This window comes from Schistocerca nitens, chromosome 12 (genome assembly GCF_023898315.1).
Source record: "Schistocerca nitens isolate TAMUIC-IGC-003100 chromosome 12, iqSchNite1.1, whole genome shotgun sequence".
Taxonomy (NCBI): domain Eukaryota; kingdom Metazoa; phylum Arthropoda; class Insecta; order Orthoptera; family Acrididae; genus Schistocerca; species Schistocerca nitens.
The window spans coordinates 35,596,554-35,618,190 of record NC_064625.1 but is presented as its reverse complement, the minus strand read 5'-3'; positions in this window follow the sequence as shown (position 1 = coordinate 35,618,190).

Sequence of the window (21,637 nt, the reverse complement as noted above, 5' to 3'; positions counted from 1 at the left end):
GATTCTACAGCACGTTTACGCTCCGAAGTTGGTACCTGTCTCACCTGTGTAAAACAAGGTTTTGCAAGCTTTCGGCAGAAAACTGTCGGCATACGTATGGATACAATTTCACAGATTTTGACACTCAAATTGCCACGTAATCGTGACTTATTCACTTTCATAATCGAAGAAAGGTCTTTCACAAAAATATGTCGATCGAAGTATTGTAACACTTTTGCAACATAATTCTGAGGACACGGAAACTCTACTTGAGGAAAGTAATGTAGATGTTTCGGACAGTTTTAACGTAAAACGATTTGTCATTAAAATGGGAATTGCCTTGCAGGTTAACCAGCCTACATACGCACAGGGGTGCTTTCAACTGAAACAGAAAACGGGGTCTAAAACAGCCCGGAAACAGATGTCAGACGTTTAGAGAACCATCTTTGTAATCCTTTCAAGACCACAAAGTATTTTTCAAATCCCAGCTTTTCTTTAATACTTGTTAGCTTAGGGAACTGGACTTTATATATGCCTTCTACAACGCGATTTTCTGTTTGTATTCTCATCAAATGAGAAAAAAGTTGTTTCTCACCTTGCACTTTCTATGGGCAGTGTGCAATCATGACTACATAATGAAACTTCCTGGCAGATTAAAACTGTGTGCTCGACCGAGACTCGAACTCGGGACCTTTGCCTTTCGCGGGCAAGTGCTCTACCATCTGAGCTACCGAAGCACGACTCACGCCCGGTACTCACAGCTTTACTTCTGCCAGTATCTCGTCTCCTACCTTCCAAACTTTGCACTTGCCCGCGAAAGGCAAAGGTCCCGAGTTCGAGTCTCGGTCGGGCACACAGTTTTAATCTGCCAGGAAGTTTCATATCAGCGCACACTCCGCTGCAGAGTGAAAATCTCATTCTGGATGACTACATAATATGCGAGGATCTGCAATCCATTTAGGTGTTCTTTCGTTCCCGCTCTCCTTTTTCCTTCATAAAGTTAGCATGCCTCTTGTCTCCATCAACGTACTTTGCACTAACATACACTGAGGTGCCAAAAGTTAAGGGATACCTCCTAATATCGTGTCGGACCTCCTGATGCACGGCGTAGTGAAACAAATGGACGTGGCACAGAATCAAGTCGTTGTAAGTGTCCTGCATAAATACTGACCCATCTGCTTTTACAGCCGTCCATAATTGGGAAAGTGTTGGCGATGCAGGATTCTGTGCACGAATTGACCTCTCAATTAGGTCCCATAAATGTTCGATGGGATTCATGTCGGATGATCATGGTAGCCAAATCATTCTCTAAAATTGTCCAGAATGTTCTTCAAACCAGTCACAAACAATTGTGGCTCGGTGACATGTTTCGCAACATGCAGTCCATAAATGGTTGCAGACACTCTTCAAGTAACCGAACATTACCATTTATAGCCGGCCGCTGTGGCCGAGCGGTTCTAGGCGCTTCAGTCCGAGTTGCTGCTACAGTCGCAGGTTCGAATCCTGCCTCGGACATGGATGTATGTGATGTCCATGGGTTAGTTAGGTTTAAGTAGTGCTAAGTCTAGGGGACTGATGACATCAGATGTTAAGCCCGGTAGTGCTTAAAGCTATGTGAACCATTTTGAACCATTTATAGTCAATGATCGGTTCCGTTGGACAAGAGGACCAAGTACACTCCATGTAAGCCACAGACTACACCATTATAGAGCTACCACCAGCTTACAAATGGTTCAAATGGCTCTGAGCACTATCGGACTTAACATCTGAGGTCATCAGTCCCCTAGAACTTAGAACTACTTAAGGGGCTCCGGAACGCCCTATACTTGCAATGTTAAAATAACGCTTATAAATTACATCTTTCCTCACAAAGTATTTGAGGTAGGAAGTTGAACTTTTTACAGATTATTTATTGGAATATGGGCTACAACTTAACACAGGGATTTTACAAAATTTTCGTTCAGTTATTAAAGATGATTTTTTTTTCAATTGTGGTGAAAATTCACAACATTTTTTTCAATTTTTTATTTATATATTCAAAAATATACAGTTTTTTGGAAAAAGGCTGTGTTAAATTATGCAGAAGGTACTGTGTAACATTTACTGAAAGTTTGAAACAAATATGTTTGGAAGATCCTTAAAAAACATGTAATTAGTATGAGAAAATAAAAGTTTTGGGAATCGAGCGACAAAGATTGGATTAACTTTTTAGTGCATTCCAGGTCCATAGGATGGATTATCTTCATCCTCTGCAAACTCCTCCTCCAGCTTCCTCTTGTTCCTCCTCCCGTTTACTCTTGCTTGTATTTCTAGACTCTTTACAGCCCTGTCTGCAGCCCCAAGGCGTTCCTTGTCTAAAGCAAGCATCGCTCGTACCATGTTAAAAACCTATCTTCATTCCCATATTTCTAAATACCTTGCACCTTACAATGTTGCCATCGTTGAAAGTCGCAACACCATCTTGGGGATTCTCGAGCATATAACACTATTTTCGAGATAACGACAGAGTAAATAAACATGAAACAATCGACAATCACACCAGCGATATATATTGAACCATCACAGGTTAGCCACAACACATACTTTATCTCACATCACTAAAATGTACCTGATGAACACGGACGTTAATAATAACACCATTTGACAGCAGTTTAACAGCGCCACAGTGGGTCACGCCCATGTAGAACACATTTCAAAAAAGAATTTAAAAATAGTTGTTGTCTTCGGAATTGAATAAATTATATATCTATTAAAAGGTAATAGTCTGCAGATTCAGAAAACGCAAAAAAGTAAAAATTGAACTTTTCATGAATTTGAGCCTTTCCGGAGCCTAACCTAAGGACATCACACACATCCATGCCCCAGGCAGGATTCGAACCTGCGACCGTAGGGGTCGCGCGGTTCCAGACTGAAGCGCCTAGAACCGCTCGGTCACAGAGGCCGGCTCCAGCTTACGCAGTGTCTTGTTGAGAACTTGGGTCCACGGTCTGTGGCGCACTCCAACACTACCATCAGCTATTAAGTAAAATCGGGACTCATCTGACGAGACACAGTTTTCCAGTCGTCTAGGGTCCAACAGATGTGGTCACGAGCTCAGGAGAGACACTGCAGGTGACGCCGCGTTGTTAGCAAAGGCACTCGCTTCGGTTGTCTGCAGCCACAGCCCATTAACGCCAAATTTCGCCGCACTGTCGTAACGGCTACGTCCATCGCACTTCCCGCCCTGATTTCTGCGCTTGTTTCACACAGTGCTGCCTATCTTCTAGCACTGACAACTCCACGCAGACACCGCTGCTCTCGGTCGTTAAGTGAATGCCGTCAGTCAGTGCGCCGACCGTGGTGAGAGGTAATGCTTGAAATTTGGGTATTTTCGACCCACTCTGGACACTGTTGATGTCGGAATACTGAATACAAAGCATGTGAGTAGAAATGACAGCTCCGGCAATGCACTGCTCTTTTATACCTTGAGCCGGCCGGAGTGGCCGAGCGGTTAAAGGCGCTACAGTCTGGAACCGCACGACCGCTACGGTCGCAGGTTCGAATCCTGCCTCGGGCATGGATGTGTGTGATGTCCTTAGGTTAGTTAGGTTTAAGTAGTTCTGAGTTCAAGGGGACTTATGACCACAGCAGTTGAGTCCCATAGTGCTCAGAGCCATTTTTTTTTATGCCTTGTGTACGCCGAAACTACCCCCATCTCCAAAAGTGCACATTGGTATCCCGTGACTTCTTGTCACCTCAGTGTGTGCTGTTGCATTATAGATATTGAGAATTATACGCCCTGCTAAAGACTTGTGACGATGGATAGCTAGACTCCCTCGTTTCGTACAAACTGCCGCTAGAGTTATTGACGTCCTTTATGCCTCGAATAAATAGCGACGGGTTAACAGAGTTGACACCACGATTCTGCCGATCTAAGCCGCGTGGGATTAGCCGAGCGGTCTAGGGCGCTGCAGTCTTGGACTGTGCGGCTGGTCCCGGCGGAGGTTCGAGTCCTCCCTCGGGCATGGGTGTGTGTGTGTGTCTGTCCTTAGGATAATTTAGGTTAATTAGTGTGTAAGCTTAGGGACTGATGACCGTAGCAGTTAAGTCCCATAAGATTTCACACACATCTGAACATTTTTTTCTGCCGATCTGAGGAGATTTGTGCCAACCGAAAAAGGCCACGCCGCAACACTAAATGGTACAAATGGCTCTGAGCACTATGGGACTTATCTTCTAAAGTCATCAGTCCCCTACAACTTAGAACTACTTAAACCTAACTAACCTAAGGACATCACACACATCCATGCCCGAGGCAGGATTCGAACCTGCGACCGAAGCGGTCGCGCGGTTCCAGACTGTAGCGCCTAGAACCGCTCGGCCACCACGGCCGGCCAACACTAAATGAAATGTCGCACTGTTCCGGGTACTTCCGAGGAGGATCGACTAAAACCGAGGCACGGCCCCTACGCGGACCACCTTGGACGCGTGAAGCTTGGCACGCAGTAGCCAGCCCTGGTTTAAGCAATTTTTTTTTATAAGTACTAAACTCTGTGTGGCAGTTGGTCACACAGTTATGAAGAGTGCTTCACGCGCTGTTTGAAAACATGCGCACGCCGCGCTGAGGCGCTCAGTCTTGGCTTGGCAGCCGTTGAGAATGGAGCTCCCGTTGGATGTTACCGCCAAGCGCGAATTGCGGGCAGTTATTCGGTTTTTGAACACAAAGGGCACTGCACTGATTGAAATCCATCGCCAATTGACGGAAGTGTATGGTGAGTCGGTGCATGGATGTCAAAAATGTTCGTAAGTGGTATAGAGAGTTTGCAGCCGGTCGGACCGAAATTCACGACGAACAAAGGAGCGGGAGACCGTCAATTTCTGAGGAGACAGTGTTGAAGGTTGAGCAAAGCATGCGTGAATATCGGCGGATCACCCTGGATGATCTCTGCACGTTGTTTCCTGAGGTTTCCCGAAGCACCGCTCACAGAATTTGAACGGAAACGCTGAACTACCGGAAGGTGTGCACAAGATGGGTGCCACGCATGCTGACTGAGGACCACATGCGGCAACGAGTCGATGCTTCCCGCGCATTTCTTCACCGCCTTGCAGCCGAACAGGACAACTTTCTGGACTCAATTGTCACGGGTGACGAAACCTGGGCATACCACTTTACACCTGAGACCAAGCAACAATCACGCCAGTGGCGGTATCCTTCTTCGCCAAACACAGTCTGCCGGTAAAGTCATGACAACCGTTTTTTGGGATCGAAAAGGGGTATTGTTGGTCGACTTTATGCCCACTGGGACCACAATTAACGCTGACAGGTACTGTGAGACCCTGAAAAATTCTGAAACGGGCAATTCAGAAGCGGAGAAGAGGAATGTTGAGCAAGGGCGTACACATTCTCCATGACAACTTTCGCCCACACATCGCTCGGCAAACCGTTGCTCTCCTGCAACAGTTTCAGTGGAACATAATCACCCACCCACCCTGTAGTCCTGACTTGCCGCCCAGTGACTATCACCTGTTCCTTAGGTTAAAAGAACATTTGGCCGGAAAGCGATTCAGCTCCGACGACGAGGCGAAAGAAAAGGTTCATAACTTTCTGATCAGCATGGCGACGAGCTGGTATGATATGGGCATATAAAAACTGCCACAGCGTCTACAAAAATGCATCGACAGAAATGGTGATTGTGTCGAAAAATAGCTAAATGTTCAAGCTATAAACTGATGTAAACCATTGTAGAAATAAACACGTCTATGTACTTATAACAAAATGGGAGACCTTACTTTGGGGATTACCCTCGTAAGTCGCAGGATCGTTTCGCCTCGCGTGTTCCCACATTTCTCCGGAACCCAAACTGATCTTCCCCGAGGTCGGCCTCTGTCATTTTTTTCATTCTTCAGCAAACGATTCGTGCCAATACTTTGCCAGCACAACCTATTACATTGTGTTCATTATAAGAATAAAACCAGTGTAAACATTTGACTAAGTATTCTTCCGCGTATGCTAATAATCTTATTGGATTTCGTACCACGTGGAGCGGAAGCTGTCTCGAGTAATGTCAAGTACGATAATAAGACTATGTTTTATGCAGTGCGTAACGCCCACACCGAATCGGCGATAATATGGGACAACAGCATTACCGCCGCATTCAACTTGAACAGCACTGGCCCACCAGCTGGTCCAAATAACCCACAGTGGTGTCAGTAGCTGAAGTTAAGACTCAAAAAGAGACGAGCAGAGAAATAACATGGCTTCGGGTGTCATTTAATTTTTTTAAGCAGAGTGAAATAATATTCGCCAAAACTCCGGCGGTACGCTTCTTAGGCGACAAGACGGAAAACTTAACGTGGTCTCGTTCTTAGCCAACGTACTATTGTAATTAATAACAAAAGAGTGATGAAAATTCCTAACTTAAAGACACGGCAACTTTTCTGCGTGAGCTATGTGTGACGTAGAAATGCATTGCAGCAATTTCACCGTATAGTTAAATATTGAAGCCACTGAAGGTATTAATTGTAGTCAGTCGTCTGATAATTTCTGAACTCTTTCTATATCCGAATCCGACAAATGCATTTCACTACTGTGTGCCCCTGGTAGCTGAGCGGTCAGCGCGACGGAGTATCATACCTAACGGCCCGCGTTCGATTCCCGGCTGGGTCGGAGATTTTCTCCGCTCACGGACTGGGTGTTGCGTTGTCCCCCATCGACACGCAAGTGCCGTCAACTCGATAGACTTGCACCAGGCGAACAGTCTACCCGACGGGAGGCCCTAGCCACACGGCACTTCCATTTCACTACTGGAAGTGTCATTTGCTACGTTGATAACCAGTCGATCAGGAACAGAATCCATGTAGTCACCAAAGCACCACATTTTCAACTTTAATTTTATGATCTCGTAACGCAGAGCGTCCGGCAGTAACGTGCGACAAAGCTTCGTGCATTAGTTCCAGTATGTCTGCAGCTTGAATGTCTTGTTACTTCTAGCGACAGATCCCGTAACTTGGCTCCAGATGAATTCTACTGAGCTCAAAATGCAGTGGTGCGGTAGCAACTGTAAAACTGGAGCATTTCTACGGCGTGCTCGACGCAGTGAAAATTATTGTTTTCCACGTTTCTACGACGCTTATCACTGTGGCTCGTGTGAGACCGCAACTGCGCTATAAAACAATGGACATACTCCAAATAAAGAATGTTTAATTTTTCATTTTGTCCCAAAAATTTAATCTGTAATATGTCCTTAATTAAAACATCTTTATTAATAATCGTTAATAAATATCGATAATTAAAAATTTATAGTTGCATTCAAAACTGGAATTTTACATGAGAGATTTAATTACAAACAAGAAGGCAAGCATTTTTTGAAAATAATCTACATCTACATCTACATCTACATCCATACTCCGCAAGCCACCTGACGGTGTGTGCCGGAGGGTACTTTGAGTACCTCTATCGGTTCTCCCTTCTATTCCAGTCTCGTATTGTTCGTGGAAAGAAAGATTGTCGGTATGCCTCCGTGTGGGATCTAATCTCTCTGATTTTATCCTCATGGTCTCTTCGCGAGATATACGTAGGAGGGAGCAATATACTGCTTGACTCCTCGGTGAAGGTACGTTCTCGAAACTTCAACAAAAGCCCGTACCGAGCTACTGAGCGTCTCTCCTGCAGAGTCTCCCACTGGAGTTTATCTATCATCTTCGTAACGCTTTCGTGATTACTAAATGATCCTGTAACGAAGCGCGCTGCTCTCCGTTGGATATTCTCTATCTCTTCTCTCAACCCTATCTGGTACGGACCCCACACTGGTGAGCAGTATTCAAGCAGTGGGCGAACAAGCGTACTGTAACCTACTTCCTTTGTTTTCGGATTGTATTTCCTTAGGATCGTTCCAATGAATCTCAGTCTGGCATCTGCTTTACCGACGTTCAACTTGATATGATCATTCCATTTTAAATCACTCCTAATGCCTACTTCCAGATAATTTATGGAATTAACTGCTTCCAGTTGCTGACCTGCTATATTGTAGCTAAATGATAAAGGGTCTTTCTTTCTATGTATTCGCAGCACATTACACTTGTCTACATTGAGATTCAATTGCCATTCCCTGCACCATGTGTCAATTCGTTGCAGATCCTCCTGCATTTCAGTACAATTTTCCAATATTACAACCTCTCGATATACTACAGCATCATCCGCAAAAAGCCTCAGTGAACTTCCCATGTTATCCACAAGGTCATTTGTGTATATCGCGAATAGCAACGGTCCTACGACACTCCCCTGTGTCACACCTGAAATCACTCTTACTTCGGAAGACTTCTCTCCATTGAGAATGACATGCTGCGTTCTGTTATCTAGGAACCATATGATGATTATCAGATGTGTGTTCAAATGGTTCTGAGCACTATGGGACTCAACATCTTAAGTCATAAGTCCCCTAGAACTTAGAACTACTTAAACCTAACTAACCTAAGGACATCACACACACCCATGCCCGAGGCAGGATTCGAACCTGCAACCGTAGCAGTCGCGCGGTTCCGGACTGCGCGTCTAGAACCGCGAGACCACCGCGGCCGGCTGAGATGTGTGTTAATTAGTATGTATTCGACGAATTTTGTATCTAAATGACGCAGAAATTCGAACTGAACGAAAAAATCGATAAATTCGACCCCAGTGAGATTCGAACCAGCGACGCACAGAATGGCAGTGTCCAACGCTACCTGCTCTTTCTTTCGTCATTGCTCTCGTCAGTTGATCTGGGCGGACGTCACGTGACACCCTTTCAAGTTCGTGTTTGAATATCTCACTTCAGCCAGCCCTCTGATCGAACACGCTGCCGTGCCGCGGAACAACACCAGTTTGCGTGTGCAACGGCTGCAGGCCAATCGCCTCGTTTGTGTTTGTTTACGTCAGGTTTATTCCTACGGTGAACGAAGCATAGGGTGACAGTTCGGTAGTGATCACTGGGACTTACCTGTTGCATGTCTGCCTGGTGAGTGTAGCCGCGTCGTCGGTGACCTGAGGTTTCGGGCGCGCGTCGGGTACCCCCTATTTAAGACCTCTCCTCCCTCCGGGAGGTGAAAGCGGGCGCCGGGGTGAGGGAAGGCAGAGCTCTTGCGGAATGCCGGCGGCGTTTGCGCGCGAAATGAGGAGATTCCGCGTTTAAGTAGCCGAGAAATACGGCCGCCTTTGATTGCGGCGACAATGAGCCGTCATTACGCGCTGATCGAATCGTTTGGGGTTAGCGGAGGCAATAATAGCGTGACGTAACTGGCTGGGTGCAATGGCCGCTCCGCTTCTGTTCTGTACCTCTTAGCTGGGCCAATAAGGCCACCTCAGCGCCCTCTTAAACGATCAGAGTTGTTTGTCAAGTTCGCTGTTTGCTATCAACACGTTTGTCAAACAAGCGCGTAAAACTGCCAACCAAGTTTGTCAAACTTGACATCATTCTTCAAGCAGATCACGCTGTGCGAATCGTGTCGCGGAGTATTTTGTGGAGTATCCCTGACTGTTAATTATTACTTTGTCTTTGAATTTATTTTCTGTTAATCACACAAAGTCCTTTGCCTGTCAATTCTTTCAGAATTAGCCAAAAAGAGGGGACATTGGGTACTTCTAAAACGAAATTAACTTTCAAGCCACGTAGAAAATATTTACTAACGGCTTTCTTCATGTATCAAAAGCAATGTCGATATTGCGTAAATATATTCACTGAAATCATTTAGTTAAATAACGTTTTGGAATTTATTGTTATTGAGCGATTACACGGCCAACATTACCAAAGAACTGCAGGTCCGATTCATTCACTTAGTGATAGAACTGGAATAACGCTCAATACTTTTGACCGTCAGAGAATACACGCCACAGTTGATAAAAGAATCTCCAGTATGTAGCTGAAGAATAAAAACACTTCAACTATAATGGGATTAGTTATCTGTATGAACCATGTACCTTACCGTTGGTGGGGAGGCTTGCATGCCTCAACGATACAGATGGCCGTACCGTATGTGCAACCACAACGGAGGGTTATCTGTTGAGAGGCCAGACAAACAAGTGGTTCCTGAAGAGGGGCAGCAGCCTTTTCAGTAGTTGCAGGGGCAACAGTCTGGATGATTGACTGATCTGGCCTTGTAACATTAACCAAAACGGCCTTGCTGAGCTGGTACTGCGAACGGCTGAAAGCAAGGGGAAACTACAGCCGTAATTTTTCCCGAGGTCATGCAGCTTTACTGTATGATTAAATGATGATGGCGTCCTCTTGGGTAAAATATTCCGGAGGTAAAATAGTCCCCCATTCGGATCTCCGGGCGGGGACTACTCAAGAGGGCGTCGTTATCAGGAGAAAGAAAACTGGCATTCTACGGATCGGAGAGTGGAATGTCAGATCCCTTAATCGGGCAGGTAGGTTAGAAAATTTAAAAAGGGAAATGGGTAGGTTAAAGTTAGATATAGTGGGAATTAGTGAGGTTCGGTGGCAGGAGGAACAAGACTTTTGGTCAGGTGATTACAGGGTTATAAATACAAAATCAAATAGGGGTAATGCAGGAGTAGGTTTAATAATGAATAAAAAAATAGGAGTGCGGGTTAGCTACTACAAACAGCATAGTGAACGCATTATTGTGGCCAAGATAGACACAAAGCCCATGCCTACTACAGTAGTACAAGTTTATATGCCAACTAGCTCTGCAGATGATGAAGAAATTGATGAAATGTATGACGAGATAAAAGAAATTATTCAGGTAGTGAAGGGAGACGAAAATTTAATAGTCATGGGTGACTGGAATTCGTCAGTAGGAAAAGGGAGAGAAGGAATCATAGTAGGTGAATATGGATTGGGGGGAAGAAATGAAAGAGGAAGCCGCCTTGTAGAATTTTGCACAGAGCATAACTTAATCATAGCTAACACTTGGTTAAAGAATCATAAAAGAAGGTTGTATACCTGGAAGAATCCTGGAGATACTAAAAGGTATCAGATAGATTATATAATGGTAAGACAGAGATTTAGGAACCAGGTTTTAAATTGTAAGACATTTCCAGGGGCAAATGTGGATTCTGACCACAATCTATTGGTTATGAACTGCAGATTGAAACTGAGGAAACTGCAAAAAGGTGGGAATTTAAGGAGATGGGACCTGGATAAACTGAAAGAACCAGAGGTTGTAGAGAGTTTCAGGGAGAGCATAAGGGAACAATTGACAGGAATGGGGGAAAGAAATACAGTAGAAGAAGAATGGGTAGCTCTGAGGGATGAAGTAGTGAAGGCAGCAGAGGATCAAGTAGGTAAACAGACGAGGGCTAATAGAAATCCTTGGGTAACATAAGAAATATTGAATTTAATTGATGAAAGGAGAAAATATAAAAATGCAGTAAATGAAGCAAGCAAAAAGGAATACAAACGTCTCAAAAATGAGATCGACAGGAAGTGCAAAATGGCTAAGCAGGGATGGCTAGAGGGCAAATGTAAGGATGTAGAGGCTTGTCTCACTTGGGGTAAGATAGATACTGCATACAGGAAAATTAAAGAGACCTTTGGAGAGAAGAGAACCACTTGTATGAATATCAAGAGCTCAGATGGAAACCCAGTTCTAAGCAAGGAAGGGAAGGCAGAAAGGTGGAAGCAGTATATAGAGGGTTTATACAAGGGCGATGTACTTGAGGACAATATTATGGAAATGGAAGAGGATGTAGATGAAGATGAAATGGGAGATAAGATACTGCGTGAAGAGTTTGACAGAGCACTGAAAGACCTGAGTCGAAACAAGGCCCCGGGAGTAGACAACATTCCATTAGAACTACTGATGGCGTTGGGAGAGCCAGCCCTGACAAAACTTTACCATCTGGTGAGCAAGATGTATGAGACAGGCGAAATACCCACAGACTTCAAAAAGAATATAATAATTCCAATCCCAATTAAAGCAGGTGTTGACGGATGTGAAAATTACCGAACTATCAGTTTAATAATTCACAGCTGCAAAATACTAACGCGAATTTTTTGCAGACGAATCGAAAAACTGGTAGAAGCGGACCTCGGGAAGATCAGTTTGGATTCCGTAGAAATGTTGGAACACGTGAGGCAATACTAACTATACGACTTATCTTAGAAGAAAGATTAAGAAAAGGCAAACCTACGTTTCTAGCATTTGTAGACTTAGAGAAAGCTTTTGACAACGTTAACTGAAATACTCTCTTTCAAATTCTGAAGGTGGCAGGGGTAAAATACAAGGAGCGAAAGGCTATTTATACTTTGTACAGAAACCAGATGGCAGTTATAAGAGTCGAGGGGCATGAAAGGGAAGCAGTGGTTGGGAAAGGAGTGAGACAGGGTTGTAGCCTCTCCCCGATGTTATTCAATCTGTATATTGAGCAAGCAGTAAAAGAAACAAAAGAAAAATTCGGAGTAGGTATTAAAATTCATGGAGAAGAAGTAAAAACTTTGAGGTTCGCCGATGACATTGTAATTCTGTCAGAGACAGCAAAGGACTTGGAAGAGCAGTTGAACTGAATGGACAGTGTCTTGAAAGGAGGATATAAGATGAACATCAACAAAAGCAAAACGAGGATAATGGAATGTAGTCAAATTAAGTCGGGTGATGCTGAGGGGATTAGATTAGGAAATGAGACACTTAAAGTAGTAAAGGAGTTTTGCTATTTGAGGAGCAAAATAACTGATGATGGTCGAAGTAGAGAGGATATAAAATGTAGACTGGCAATGGCAAGGAAAGTGTTTCTGAAGAAGAAAAATTTGTTAACATCGAGTATAGCGTTAAATGTCAGGAAGTCGTTTCTGAAAGTATTTGTATGGAGTGTAGCCATGTATGGAAGTGGAACATGGACGATAACCAGTTTGGACAAGAAGAGAATAGAAGCTTTCGAAATGTGGTGCTACAGAAGAATGCTGAAGATAAGGTGGGTAGATCACGTAACTAATGAGGAGGTATTGAATAGGATTGGGGAGAAGTTTGTGGCACAACTTGACTAGAAGAAGGGATCGGTTGGTAGGACATGTTTTGAGGCATCAAGGGATCACAAATTTAGCATTGGAGGGCAGCGTGGAGGGTAAAAATCGTAGAGGGAGACCAAGAGATCAATACGCTAAACAGATTCAGAAGGATGTAGGTTGCAGTAGATACTGGGAGATGAAGAAGCTTGCACAGGATAGAGTAGCATGGAGAGCTGCATCAAACCAGTCTCAGGACTGAGGACCACAACAACAACGAAATATTTACAGTTTTATAATCAATTAATTGAAACGTTATCAGTGTAGCGAATTTATTTGCTACACATAGAAAATGGCGCTGATCTGAGCAAAAGAACTTAGGGTAAAGTAGCGTCAATCGCACCAATTTTCATAAAAACTGCTGTAGAAGTCTTAAAATGTTCTATTTCAGTTATATAAATAAATAGAAATGAACATTTGTCTTTTGGGTACAAAAAGCATTTAAAAGATATTTTTGCCATAATATATACTATTTATTTTTGACCATATTGCGTAACTCTGCAAATGGTGCCATTTAGGCTACTGGTTTCCTAAATTGCACCTGTTCCTACTATTATGCGGTTTTTGGTTGAAAATTTGTTTTTAAATTTAAGGGTATACTCCCAATAATTAATTAGTTATTTCACTGAATATATCACACAAATAGCTTTTAAAACATTCTTAATAATGCTTTGGTGTTATTGGAAAAAAGAAAATAAATTAAAAATCTGAACTTATGTATAAAACTCACACTGAAAGGTCATTTCATGTTTTAAAACACCAGCACAGGTTTTATGAGCCCATTTTCTGCAGACTGAGCATTGCACCATATCCTCCACCACACCTTCCTCACAAAGGAAGCAAAAGCAGTCATCTACATAAATTTCAACCTGAACATTTTCGAGAGATGATGACGACGAACTAGTGGTATTTTCGTTGCTTCTCTGCTTCTTCCTTTTGAGGGTCCAAGCCCATCAGTTGATTTCAACACTTCCTTTGCAACATGGATTTTTTGTCCCTAATATCGTGCAATGTATTCTTATACGGGCTTGAAGTCAACAGTTCAGCTTTCTCAGCACCCTTCTTTAGTCTTTTTCCTTGTTTGGTAACTGGTTTTGGCAAAGGACTTATTTCATGGACGGTCACAAATGGTTCAAATGGCTCTGAGCACTATGGGACCTAACGTCTGAGGTCATCAGTCCCCTAGAACTTAGAACTACTTACACCTAACTAACCTAAGGACGTCACACACATCCATGCCCGAGGCAGGATTCGAACCTGCGACCGTAGCAGTCGCGCCGTTCCGGACTGAAGCCCTCTTGGCCACAACGGCCGACGGCTGGTCACAGCAAGACTTCTGGAAGGGCTAATTTGAAGTGGTTGCGATACCTTTGTATTTGTTACGTTGGAGAGACCTCCTTCAGCTTCTTAACGCCCTGTCATTGGGAACAGTTAGGCACATTGGCGTCTCTTCAGGTTGATTTGTGTTGTTTTTCTGTGAATGGACAATGGCTGGAACAAAGTCAGCATCGGAAAAGACATTTCTGTCTACGGGCCAGATTCCAGTGGCTCTGAAACCATTCATTGCATTGCTCAACGTCGCTGCTCGGCTGTACGCTTCGGAAAGCAGAAAACAAACCTCGAACTGAGTCACGGGAGGCTCATTAGCTCGCAGCCATTTGCACAGTGCTTCATCATTATAGGTTTGCAACGGTTTGAATATTGCCACACCTGGGGTCTGCAAACAATGTGTAGTGTGCTCCGGGGCTGCAAGAGTAAAACACCATGCGACCTTCCAAGCTTAATAGCCTCTGGATTCTTGGAGAGTGTCGAGTGTCCATCCAGCACAAGAAGAACCTTTCTCTCTGCCGATGGTTTGACATAAGCAATAAAATGCTCCAGCCATTCAATGAAGACCTCACTATTAATATAGCCAGCGTCTGAAATTTCCACAAGAGCTCCTGGCGGAGCACCACTTTTCAGGGAAGGATGCAGTCTAAGCATCTTAAATATTATCACAGGCGGCACATAATTACCACTAGCACTCGTACAGCAGACAATTGCGAAGTTAGTTCCTCTTTCGTCACTAGAAACACTACCCACTTGAAGTTTCCCCTTCTGTGCCAATATCTTAGGAGATTTCTTTTGCACAGTTGAGAAACCCGATTCGTCAACATTGAAAATGGTCAGTGCATTTAGTTTATGCTCGTCTACAGTTTTTTTCCAGAATATCAAAAAACTTGTTAACATTTTCTTTATTAAAACCTCTAGCCCTAGCAATAGAGACATTTTCAGTCCGTCGTAAAGTTAGTGTGGGATGACGTTTCGCAAAAGCTCTGAACCATTTCTTACCAGCCATCTATTTCTCTTTACTGAATGGATTGTCAAGATGGGGATGAAACGTCAACTGTCACGATCATGCGAAATTATTTTTCTTAGCCTAGGAATATTAGACTCCACAAATGTATTAAAAGATTTAGCCTGAATGACTTTCATTACTAAGGTTCCTAAATTGCTCCAGTAAAGATTCCTAAATCGCACTGTTCCTATTTAGGCAACTCAGCAGTGGTGCGATTTCGGCAACCACGCCATTTTGTGAGTTTGTCATGCTGCAAGCTAAACAATTGATTGAATGACAACTATAACTATGTCAAAGAGTACTTAAATATATCTTAATTATATGAGATAGATATGAATGAAATTATGTTTCGTACCTTAGTAGCAGGCTTCTTACGAAAAGTACACAAGTCTTACATGCAAATCATCACTTTTCTTGTGAACCAAATACAAAACAAACTACCGCAGCCACTGAATCCAAACTACTGTAGGGCAGCCGTTGTGGCCTAGCGGTTCTAGGCGCTTCAGTCTGGAACCGCTCGACCGCTACGGTCGCAGGTTCGAATCCTGCCTCGTGCATGGATGTGTGTGATGTCCTTAGGTTAGTTAGGTTCATGTAGTTCTAAGTTCTAGTGGACTGATGACCTCAGATGTTAAGTCCCATAGTGCTCAGAGCCATTTGAACCAAACTATTTTAGTATCATGGGAGTGTTCCCTAGTTCAAACTACTCCCGCTATATGGTGCCTAAGTATGAACGGTAGATCTACAAATGTGGTGGTGCGATTTGAGAGCCGGTGCGATATAGACTACTTTCCCCAACATAGCTGTCTTCTCGTAAGATAGGACAAGAGAAGTGGGGAGAATGCAATGTGTTCAGCGCCTATATAATGATTAGATAAATAAAACGTGGTTGTAGTTGCAAAGTCATTGACAAACGTGTGGGAAATGCAGATGATATGATAAATTTCTTGTACAAAAAGTCTTGTTTTTTGTTTTTCTTGAATTCTATTGCAATTGAGAATGGTGGGTAATCTAGGAGGTGCAATGAAGGTTCACAAGCTTTAAATCTTTGAAGCGTGCGCCACTTGCTCAGTTGTAGATAACGGTCGTTTTAAAAACGCGTGCGTAAACGGTCAAACTTCTTTGTCAAATCCTCTATAAATCAAAATTTCTCTCAAACACGTCGAACACGAATTATGACAAACAAGTCAAACAAATGCCGCACATTTGAAAAACCATTGAAGTTTGACAAATTGTTTGATCATGTATGGGGGCATTAGTGTGTGGTCACAGTGGCACCCACATCGAGGAATTCTGTTGACTATCGACATCGGCCGACGACAGCTGTCTTTTCAAATCATTTCGCCGTTACTGGCACGGTTTCACTACAGCCGATATCATAGCCCGAACGTACAGACTTTGCACGATAGACGGTGAAATACAAAAATATTTTCTTCGGTCGAATTGGCGGTTGTTACCACACGAGACACATGGGTTCTGAGAGATTGTTGAGTTTAACAGGAGAAAGAAGGATTTCGTGGCATCCTGTGGGTGAACAGTATAAATAAGAGGGTTTATTGAAGAATTTTTTTTATATAAGTGGAACGTTTACTAAATAGACCACAATTTAGTGGTTATACAGTTATGACGTGGTGACTAGTTTCGGTCGCTTTAAACAATCATCCTGACGCTGGTTGGGCTCCTGGCATCTTACTTTTAAAGCTTCAGCTTGTGGGCATCTTGTAGGAATCACTATTTTACACACCGTGATGGATAATTACTTTGCAAGTCAGGCTATGGAACAGCTGAAAATTCTTGTTAGCGTTGCTTTTATTTTTCTCATTAGAATATCTTCTGTACAGTTGCTTATAATTGGCATTTGACGCAGTTTTTACTCATGCAACTGGGCTTTTTACTTCTTCGTTACCTGCATCTTGCGAGATTATGGTTTACAATCTGTCTCGCCCTCCATGATGATTTTAACTTCATACTCTCCTTGTCTTGTAGGCCCATAACACGAATGCATGTCATTGCATGACTGCTGCTAACGATGGTGTTTCTCAATATATATTCCACTCGTTTCTACGATTAGAACGATCTGGAAATGGTTGCTGAAAGCGACCGAAACTAGTCGTCATGTTGTAATTGTATAATGTAAACTGCGGTCTAAGAAGTAGAAATTTTTATAGTAAAATTTTTTATCCGCTAAATTATTTTAAGAACGATGTCTCCTTCCTGACAATGTCTAAATTCACTAAATAACAGGGATTTGCTCGGAATCTATGGGCTGAAATTGCTACTTTATTGGAAATCAAAAGTTTTGAACAACTTAAAATTTTAATAATAATTGACTAAAATTTACCATATGTTAGATTATCCATCTGTGGCTGTCTAGCCATTGCAGCCTCATACCGCATCCTGTAGACATAGTGGAGACCCGTCTGCGATGAAAGAACCTCTCTAGGAGCACGAACGACATTTTCACCACAAGCGCTCCAGCGAGTCGGCCGCGCAGTCACGATAGAGACCTTGCGCCTTAGCGTAAGCACCGTGTCGGTGCAAACGAAAAGTTAGCGAGGTAGCCCAGATTGCTAAACTGATCACAAAGACCGCTCTATGCCGCCTGCCCTCACTGCCACGAGGGCGCCACCGGCATTTACAACCAAAACAAAGACAAGGCTCTGCCTCACTCACTCACTATAATGACGGGCCTGCCTTGGCCCGAGGTGTAGGAGTTTAAGCTGGTTGAGCTGTTCCTCCTGAAATCCTCTCTGTTGGGAAAGTTTTTCTTCGCGTTTTGGATTGGCCTCTGGTTTCTGTGGATGTAGGAATTTATTTGCCGGGTGATTCCGGCGGCTTCTTTTTCTTCTTCTTCTTGCTGCTTCCTGGCTGCCGGAATTCTATCTTCTTCAGGCGGGGGAAGTCCACTGGGGCTGCCTGTTGTTGAATGTGCAGGACTGCTTGGTCAGTCATGTACCGCCAGTCCTCGTCGGTGAAGATCGGATGCTTGTTAATCAGCTCCAGATCTGCACGCCTGACGAGTTCCCTCCCGTGAAGCTTCTGGTTCAAGGGTTCGCACCCCCAGTGGAAAGGATAAGGTTTATGAGGTAGGGGAGGGATGCTGTCTACTGTGAAAGGGTAAGGATGACCACGATGGGGGTAGCTACCGTCGCGCAGGGAATCTGCGATCTTGGTGAGCACCTCCCTCGCACAGTTCTTGTTGGGGAGGGGGAGGCACTCGAACGGCTCGTCTTCTTCTTCTCCCTCGGTTTCCATCGGCATTTTTTGCGTCGTCTGCGTTTCCGCAGAGACAGGAGTGACGACTGCTTCCGAGGGGGCCGTCTCCTTGTTGTCGGCGGTTTTCCCCGACTGCATGACCACCTTCCTAGCAACCTGCGTTGCCGCGTCGGCCAAGGGAGGCGGTCGTTTGTGTTGCCGCGTCCACCCCCGTACTGGTGGGGGTCGGTGCCACGTCCGGCGTCGTCCGAGACGCGAGGTACAAGGCGACCCTCGGTTGAGTCACCTCCCGACACGTCTCTTCTAGTTCAGCTCTCAGGGCCACTCTCTCCCCCGCCATGGCGGATTTCAGCGCGGTGATTGCGTCCTCGTTGGCTTCCCGCAGTGCTTGGCGGAAGGCGTCCACGTCGTCTTGGTGGCGCAGCCCGCTTCCCCTACTAAGGTAGGAGGGCGGGGTGTCCACCTTTTCTTCTTGTTGGGCCACCTCTTCGTGTGTGGTGGTCAACTTCCGCTGCTTCCACGTCTTCAGATAGCTGCAGATGAGCGCGTTTGCGGCGTGCGAGCCACCGCAATTTACGCACGTTGCTGCAGTACCTCTCGGTTTGGTGCAGTACCGTGTGTCGTGCGGTTTCCCGCACTTAACACACGCAACCACGCCGTCGCATTCCCTGGCTATCTGTCCCAGCTTTTGGCAGTTACAGCACTGTAATTGTGCCACAGGCTTCCGCTTCTTCTTCTTCTTGTTGCCGCAACCGTTGCTCCTGACTGCGTTTAGCAGGAGCTCAACAGCAGCAGCAATGTTGCCTCTTCCTCCGTTCCTGCGTCCAGGCATGGCGTCGGGCTAGTGGCGTTGGCGTGCGCGAGTCGAGCAGCGGAGTGCGTCGCTCTGCCTACAGCCGCTAGAGTACTCTGGTGAATGCGTCCTCCAACCTCGGCAACGTCATTCGACAGACAGTCGTCAACATCTACGACGACAAACGCGGGAAGTACTCTCTTTAAATCTGCGAAATTTTGCAGTTCACTGCAGAGGGCCTACCGATATTTCCCCAACGTCTGATCAAAATATTTCCCAAGAACGATGCGGTATCAGTGTAAGAGATCTTTCAACAACAAGGGCAGCGAAATTCTCACGGGAATAATTACAGCATTGTTCCGATTTTCGGGCATTGTTTCCATTCGCAGATACTCTCTCCAGTTACGTTAATGTAACCTATGAAAAGCTTGAATAACCACTTCTCGAGACATGCAGGAAAAGAATCAGTGAGGTTAAGATACCAACATGGATGTGGAGGCATTCCGACTCCAGTGGCGTGCACAGCTGCGCTAGGTTTCGCGGTTGAGCATCCATAGCTCGAACACCCTGATCGAGGGGGTTCCACGATTCTCTGTAGGGAGTTCGGTGGCTAGGGCGATACGGTGAACTCATCTTAGTGCTCTTGGAACCACGCAAGTACACTGCGAGCTGTGTGAGACACTGCATTGTCCTGCTGGTAGATGCCAGTGTGCCCACTAGAAGCAAACTCCGTGTAGGGGTGGACATTGTCCTCAAGAATAGAAGCATGCTTGCATTAATCCACTGTGCCTTCCAGAAAAACGAGATCGCCCAGGCAATGCAGCGAAAACATTCCACAGACCAAGATGCTAGCTCCACCGACATGACCCTTCCGACGATTGTTGCAGGATGTCTGCTTTCTGACAAAAAATAGCTCTGAGCACTATGGGACTTAACATCTGAGTTCATCTGTCCCCTAGAACTTAGATCTACTTAAACCCAAGGACATCACACACATCCATGCCCGAGGCAGGATTCGAACCTGCGACTGTAGCGGTCCCGCGGTTCCAGACTGAAACGCCTAGAACCGCTCGGCCACACCGGCCGGCATCTGACACTTCACGTCGCACACGTCAGCGGGCATCTGTCCAATGGAGCATAAAACTTGATTCGTCTGCAAAGGCCACCTATCGCCACCAGTGAACCTCCATTAGTGGCAATGGCGTGCAAATTCCAGCCTTCGTCGCCGGTGAAAGCAGTCAGCATGGGTGCATGAACAAGGAATCTGCTGCGGAAGCTCGTATGCAGGAATGATCGCTGAACTGTCATTGAGAACACTTTCGTAACACCTCGGTTAATCTGGGTGGAGAGTTGCTCAACAGTCTCACATTTATTCGCCCGTACACATGTCCACAACGTCATTCACACCTGTCATCCTAGACCCGTGGTGCAGCACAGTGCCTCGGTGCAGGTTTTGGAAGCGCCATCTTGCCTCGCACGGCATACATCATTGATTGCTGCATGGGAAGGGTCTGAAAACCTAGCCGTTTCCAAAATACCTCCACCCTTGCCCCGAAGACCAATGGCTGTGTCATTTGGACCCCAGATAAATCGCTACGTTTGCGCATTAGAACGACTGCATTGTTTTCTGCGTTCCCCAACGCTGTTTATATGCCCTCCACTACTATTGCTGCGACTTGCCGTCTGCGAGTGGTTATTGCACGGTGATCTCAAACATATGTGGTAATCATATTAATATGGCTGGACCATATACTACGTGTACATGTTGTTGGTCTTCAGTCCTGAGACTGGTTTGATGCAGCTCTCCACGCTACTCTATCCTGTGCAAGCTTCTTCATCTCCCAGTACCTACTGCAACCTACATCCTTCTGAATCAGCTTGGTGTATTCATCTCTTGGTCTCCCTCTACAATTTTTACCCTCCGCGCTGCCCTCCAATACTATATTGGTGATCCCTTGATGCCTCAGAACATGTCCTACCAACCGATCCCTTCTTCTAGTTTAGTTGTGCCACAAACTTCTCTTCTACCCAATCCTATTCAATACATCCTCATTAGTTATATAATCTACCCATCTAATCTTCAGCATTCTTCTGTAGCACCACATTTCGAAAGCTTCTATTCTCTTCTTGTCCAGACTAGTTATCGTCCATGTTTCACTTCCATACATGGCTACACTCCATGCTAATACTTTCAGAAACAACTTCCTGACACTTAAATCAATAATCGATGTTAACAAATTTCTCTTCTTCAGAAACGCTTTCCTCGCCATTGCCAGTCTACATTTTACATCCTCTCTACTTCGACCATCATCAGTTATTTTGCTCCCCAAATAG